The sequence below is a fragment of the Podarcis pityusensis genome, assembly GCF_964106645.2.
Source record: "Podarcis pityusensis genome assembly, chromosome: 11".
NCBI classification, from domain to species: Eukaryota; Metazoa; Chordata; class Lepidosauria; order Squamata; family Lacertidae; genus Podarcis; species Podarcis pityusensis.
In genome coordinates this window covers 9,092,807-9,100,053 of record NC_138036.1, presented here as the reverse complement: position 1 = coordinate 9,100,053, position 7,247 = coordinate 9,092,807, and the positions used below count along the sequence as shown (strand labels likewise).

General features: G+C 45.5%; 1 long non-coding RNA gene across 1 annotated transcript; it reads right to left on the bottom strand.

Moving 5' to 3' along the window:
- Positions 1-295: 295 nt before the first annotated feature.
- Positions 296-5,161, bottom strand: LOC308458956. Its single transcript, XR_013977785.1, has 2 exons — positions 4,728-5,161; positions 296-2,190 (listed from the first exon to the last, which is right to left on the bottom strand). It is a non-coding gene; the product is annotated as an uncharacterized lncRNA (long non-coding RNA).
- Positions 5,162-7,247: the final 2,086 nt, after the last annotated feature.

Below are 7,247 nucleotides of genomic sequence, written 5' to 3'. Positions count from 1 at the left end.
CACCTTTGTACTTGCATTGTAGGCTGAGCCTAGTCCATGCCAGGGAATCGTTGGCCCGCGTCCTCAGATCCAGAGAGAGAGCAAAAGAAAGCACCAGGAAAGATCCTTCTTTGGAGGAAAGCAGTTTATTCTCTGTGCACAGCAGACAGCCAGCAGAATAATTTCTGGAAGACTGGCTGCCCCGAAATACGCCTCTGCAAACTTTCTTATACCTTGAGAAAGCTCTCTCCCTCCTCCCGTCTCCCTCCTCCCGTCTGTGTCTTTCTTATCTTACATTCCTAAAGCGAGGGGCCTCTTTTGCAGAAGTCAAATTAGCTCAGAAATTTACTTAGATCCAAAGTACAGAGAATATAGAAGATCCTTCTTAGGTACAAGGTACAAGGTATAGAAAGCATATAGAAAGCAATCCTTCCCTCTCCCTTCACTCCCTCCTCTTCTTATGAACAACCTAATACTTAGGTTCGTTCTGGGGTAGGGGTCTATAATCTCTCATGAAAGCAAGCACACGAGGTCCCATCATGCGAGACATCATCTTCTCCATCATATTTTGCATACATTGCATCAAGCAGGGCATACAGAAGCAGAAAAGCAATAGAAGCATTATTGGACTTATCACCATAATAAATATCCTCCCCATCCATCCACCTGGGAAGATGCCGTCCAACCAAGACATATCCCAGCCCTCCCAGGTTTGTACAGGGACATGTGCTACCTTTTCAATGCTTGCTGCCAGATCACGGATAGCCTCGCCGTGGTCTGAAATGTTGAAGCAACATGCTCCACCTGTGAGATTTAACGCTGCACAAAAGCCTCCATGTTGCGCCAGGAGAAAGTCCAATGCTAATTGGACTGAGAGAAACGCATTGCATGTCTCATCCAATTGCGTAGCAATTAGCCTAAGGGCCGTGGCTGTCGTGTTAGCAACAATCTCTACCACTGCCTGGAGTCTGATTACGCGGTTCAAGTTATAGATCGGCCCCCTTGCCCCAGAGATTTTCTCTCCCCGATTCCATGAGGCTGGAGCATAATGGGCCAGTATCCTTTCCGGAGGCCACTGATTTTTGCCCCAATTCTGGGAGCTGCCACCTGGAAGTGTTGCCAGGTCAGCCGAACACCTCCTTCTACGGGGTGCAGAGGCAATCTGGTCAGGAATCCACATGGGGGGTATTAAGTAGGCTGGAAAACAGACCCCATACCATCCTCTTGGGAGGGCATGATAGGCCTTCCTGCCACACACCCAGTAAACGTCCTGACCATGGGCAGATATGGTGCCTCTCAGCAAGCGGGCCAGGCATGCAATCAAATTGGAACCAGAAAAGGTTCCTGTCTCGGACTCAAACATGTTAGTCGGGGCTGGGAAGGTACGATCACAGTGGGAAGTGCCCACATAGGTCTGAGCGTCACTTATGTCATTTGATTTGTTGACACAAAGGCAGCCAGTGATCCTGTGAACCTGGAAAGGGACGGAATGATTCCATAAAGAAGAATGGTTGCCCAGAGGCTGGAAGGCAACAAGTGGAGTTGTAACCAAGGATTCATTCCAAGGCACAGGGAGGAGTGGCATTCCTCCCAGAGCATCTACAGGGGCCAGAGTGCAGACGGCACAATTGGTCCGATTTGCAGAGAACGCAACCATCTCAGCAACCTGAATCCACTTATTATATGTGTGGTGGGCCCCCCACGATTGCAGCAGTTGTCTGGTCACTGTGAGTGGTATTGGCATTTCAAAGGTCAAAGGCAGCAGAAATACCAGCATGGGGACCCACAGTCGTATTTGAGCCATTGTATGCACGGGGAGGGGCTTAGGTAAGTGCTAGAGAGTGGGCTGGGGTGTAATTACGCTGAAAGAAAAGACCCACTAGACACCCTCCTCTGCAGGGGTGGCGTAAAGCAAACCAGGCCCAGGTACCTTCAATAAAGTTCAGTTATGCGAAAGGAAAGAAAAGAAAATGTGAAAATGTTCTCTTTCAATCCATGCTGGATCCTGGAGCCGTGCCAAGCGTCAGCGTCCGGAGTGACGTAGGCAGGGCTGTAGTCTGGTGGGTGTCGGGTCGTCTGGTGGGCGTTGGGCATCTTGGGTCCCTTCCAACAAGGCTGGAGCGATGTCTGGGCGTCTGGGTCCAATCTGGGTCCTCATCATAGGGATGCAGAGGCTCGACCAAGGCACAAGGCGTTCCAGCAAAAGCTCACCTGTTAAGAGAAGAGATAACAAAGACGGCAGCGATTGCACAGAACAAATTGATAGGTAACATTTGCACATAAGGTATAGGCCTAGCAAACATTAATTCAAAAGGGTATGCTTGGCAGGAAACTTCGCAAGGGGTTAACAGTTCTGTTCCTTGGGTTAAATTTTGCCAGCTGAGATTTTTAAAAGTCTCATTTGTGTGCTCTAGGTTTCAGAGCTTTAAGCCATGTTGCAAATTTCAGTTCATTTGCCAGTGTCTGTAGAAAGAACAATGCGCTCCTTGCTTCTGGCAAAGTTTCAAATTCCTCAAAATATCAATTCCTATGTTATGCTGCGGCTCCTTTTTCAGAATAAAATTGCACCTTAAAAAGAAAAACTTGACAAAGTTCACAGAAAGCATTCACTTGCTTTTAAGAAAGTCACTTCTTCAGGTTAATACTTTGGGGCAGGGGGGTGGGTAACTCTTGGCCTTCTGGGTTTATGTGGCTGAACTGTAAATCCAGAAAGTGTGAGGTTCAGGGTAACTGGCTGAATGCAGCAGTGTCCTTGGAATAGCTGCCAAGAGATAACGCTCTGAAGCTACCTCCAAGCGCCTGGCACAAAAAGGGGGGGGGGGGAGCTGATGTCCTGTGACTTGCATGATTTTTTTTTTTTAAAAAAAAAAACAGTCTGTTCAATTGCTTTTTTGCTGCAACAGTCTTTTTGAGCAAGAACAGAGATGAAAAGAAATAATTTTTGAGAAATCTTGTTGTTCCCAGCCTGTGGGGAGTGGGGCCTGTGGGCATTCCATTTCCCAATGACTCCCTTGCCTGCAGATGGCGCACTGGCTTCTTCCCTAGGCGTCTTCTGACCCTCCCGTGGACACCCTCGCTTGCTCCAGGATTGCGTTTTTGGCTTTCTGGCTGCTGGCTGTTTGAAGACAAACCCCTAATTATTTTGGCCAGGTCCTCTTCGAAAGAAGGATTCTGATTTAAAGTGCTTGGAGGTCTGTGGTCCTGGGCATCGGATGACTCCAGGGGGTCGTACACTCAGTGGAGTGGGGCCATCAAAGTGGAGTTTTAGCTGCCTCAATTGCAACTATTAGCTGCCTCAATTGCAACATCAGTATTATCCGCTGCCCTGAGGGCATTTTTCTTGCGGATTTCCTCAATGGTCAGTAATTGTAATTCTAGGGTTTTAAATCCCTTGGGTTTTAATTGTCTCTTTTTTAACAGTTCTGTCCTATGCGGCTCTCAAAGCCTTCCCTTCTGTTTCTTTCTGCCAGTTCACATCCTTGCATTGTGCTGCTTCTAGAACCAAGAAGCCACATCCAGCTCTGTTTTAAACAGTTCTACATACTGGAACACTCTGTCAAACTGCTTACTAGTCCATCTTATCTCTTTATCTAGAGTTTTTCTGAAGTCTTCATCATCATCATCATCAACAACACCTTTCTCTTCACCTTCCTTGCTAACTCAACCAATCCCTTTACAAATTCCTCATCATCCTCTTCTTCCTCTTCTGATTCATCAGCCTTGGGGGGTTCAGGCTGGGGGCCAACTCCTCCCGGTGCCTGGGGGCCTGGGTCCAGGGGAGGGGCAGTTGGTGGAGCATAGGGTGGAGGTGGTTTAATGACTTCCCCCTCCTCTTCTTCTGGGTCTGGTATCACTGGGGGCTTTTCTGACTTCCCTGTCGGTCGAACTGCACAAACTGTACTTTGTGGGGCGTCGCCTCGGCAGGCTTTCAACCATGATGGGTTCTTTTCTACATTGGTTTTCCAAGTAGAAATGTAGGGGATCTGGTCTGGGTGGACGTTCAAGATATTTTGATACAGTGGGTTGATTAGTTGCAAATCAAAACTCCCCTCCGAGGGCCAGTTAGTTTGTTGCGAGGGCCAGTCAACCTCACATAATGTTCTCATCCTCCGTTGCCTCAATTTGATTCCCTAATCATCATGCTTTGTGGCTGCTTTCCAGTTGTTTAAAAAGCATTCCAGAGGACTACATTGGCTTGCCCCAGACCCCATTTTCAGATACTCTGCTGCTAACAGGTTGTAAATTCTCTCACTCTACACACACTACAGCCCTACAATCGCTCGGCCAAGGGGGACACTAAGCCCTGGCCCACACTTGACAATTCAGTCACTAGAGTATCTGACATGCAACATACAACATACAAAACACATCAATATAATTTCAACATGTAACACACTAAACACACCAAAATAATTTCAGCATGCAATACACAAAACACACCAAAATAATTTCAACATGTAATACACAAAACACACCAAAATAATTTTCCCCTCTGTTCCCCCCCCTTTTTTTTTTTTTTACCAAACCTTACCGGTGGCACACCACTGCCACGCCCCCTTTTTTTTTTCCTTCCTGGCTGCACTCTACTGCATAACCAGTCCCCTTTTTCCTGGTGGCTGGCACTCTACTGCACAACCAATCCCCTTTTCCTGGTGGCACCTTATTGCCTGTGGCACCCTGCCACAACCAGGGGAGGTTGATCAAGCCTCCTGCCCTTTCCGTCGGGCTGCCCTTTCCGTCGGGCTTACCTTTTCCGCTGCGGACCTGTCCCCTCGGCGCCGTCCTCTTTCCTCCCTCGACCTGGGTCCTTGCTCCGGAGCGGTGTGGCTGGCTCCCCCCACAAATTGGCAGGGTGCGCGTGGAGGCTGCAATTGCCGATCCGAGCTGTCCACCAAGGTCGAGCCTGGCTCTCCCCAGCCCTCTGAGGTGGGGCAGATTCCCGGTCAGGGAACCAAGATGTAGGCTGAGCCTAGTCCATGCCAGGGAATCGTTGGCCCGCGTCCTCAGATCCAGAGAGAGAGCAAAAGAAAGCACCAGGAAAGATCCTTCTTTGGAGGAAAGCAGTTTATTCTCTGTGCACAGCAGACAGCCAGCAGAATAATTTCTGGAAGACTGGCTGCCCCGAAATACGCCTCTGCAAACTTTCTTATACCTTGAGAAAGCTCTCTCCCTCCTCCCGTCTCCCTCCTCCCGTCTGTGTCTTTCTTATCTTACATTCCTAAAGCGAGGGGCCTCTTTTGCAGAAGTCAAATTAGCTCAGAAATTTACTTAGATCCAAAGTACAGAGAATATAGAAGATCCTTCTTAGGTACAAGGTACAAGGTATAGAAAGCATATAGAAAGCAATCCTTCCCTCTCCCTTCAGCATTATTAAGCAAAAGCAAACATTAGGCAGTAATCCTAAGCATGCTTGCTGGGCGGGGCTCAATTGGCACTTACTTCTGAGTATACATGTTACTTAGGTTTGTACTTAGCTAATCATATGATATCTATAATTTAGGTTGCTGCTCCATTCCAAATAGGACATCATATTGAAAATATGGCAGGCAGTTAATGTTCCCTACAAATTACAGGGTCTCCGAATATACATAATACATTAATTTACTTAATTAAGCCTCATGGCAAGTCATGCCAAATTTTAATCAAGAGCCAGCTGAAACAACTCAAGGAATAAAATCTTTAAATAGTTAACACCTGCAAGTGCATATTTAGAGCTCAACAGGCTGGGAAGGTTTGCCTTCAGTTTCCAAAAAATCTGATCAGAGGTTTTTGAGAAACAAGGTGGTAATTCATAGCTGTGAGTCTCTGCTACTTGTTTAATGGCTCCTTCCCCGAGAAAATTGAGGAAGGCTGTTAGGGGTGATGCCTTTTCTTTAACTCTTTTCTTCCAACTCCAGGTCTACTGAAACAACAAGAAGGAGAAGAAAGATACGGTAAACGAAGGAATCCCTGGAAGGTTAAGGCAGTGTTTCAGAATATTAAAAGGTAGTAGTAAAAGAAAAGGCTGCTAAAGCCACTTACATTTGAGGTGAGTGAAAACAATAGCTGCAAAGTCTTATACAGATGTAAAGAAGAGCAATGGAAAACTCAAAATACAGTTGTGTATAATTGTGGCATGTAACCTTTGAGGGGGGTACTATAAAACTAACTGTGGGCTGAATCCTGTGCACTCTTACCTGTGAGTAAACTCTGTTGTGCCCACTCCTGTTTGCTCTGCATCCAGTACAGTCCCAGCTTATTTGGGAAGCAGTGTATGTACAATGTTAGCCAAAATTCCCTATTTCTGCTTTCCTTTCTTATGAAATAGTATGCATTGATGCATTACCCCACAAAAAAAAATCAGTTTTGATCTATATTGAGATAAAGTTGTGCTTTAAGCTGGTAATTTGTGCACATGGCACAACCACAGTAGAATTTACTTTGGAGTAATTTCCAAAGAGGGGAAGAGGTTTCTGTTGAAAAGTTGGCACAGAAGTAGATAAGGAGGGGTGCTGGGGATTGTTTGTTTAAGATATTATTTTATTGGTATTTCAAGGTTTTGCATTGCTTGAGTTTTAGTATTTGTTTGGGGGAGATTGGAAGTCATTCTGGTGTTTTAGCAGAAGAACAGGACAAAGTTTTACTCAGAGTAAACCCATTTAAATGAATGGATTTTAGTCACATCCATCACTTTCAGTGGGTCTACTCTAAGTATGACAACCAATGAATGCAGCCCTCTGAAGCTACTCGGGGAAAGGGGTTACTGGGGTCACAGTGCCCTGAAAATTTCAGTTTGCTACTCTGTTGCAATACAAGAAAAAGGGAAATGTTTTGTTAACTAAGGCATTGTATGATGATGTCATTATGAATCAATTATGTGTCCAGGTTGAGAAAACTACAGTGTCATAATAAGTCCAGGTTCTTGCAAAACCTGAACTGTGGAAGAATAAATAAATAGTGTAGATCAGGAATATTTATGTGACTGTATGTGATTTTCATACTGCTCTTTATGCATAGTTTAACTGGTATATATAGATCCTTGCCTGAAGAACTGGTATGGTATACACTGGTACCTTTGTTCTCAAACTTAATCCGTTCCGGAAGTCCATTCCAGAACCAAAGCATTCCAAAACCAAAGTGCACTTTCCCATAGAAAGTAACATAAAATGGATTAATCCGTTCTAGACTTTTAAAAACAACCCCTAAGACAGCAATTTAACATGAATTTTACTATCTAACGAGACCATTGATCCATAAAATGAAAGCAATAAACAATGTACTGCAGTCAC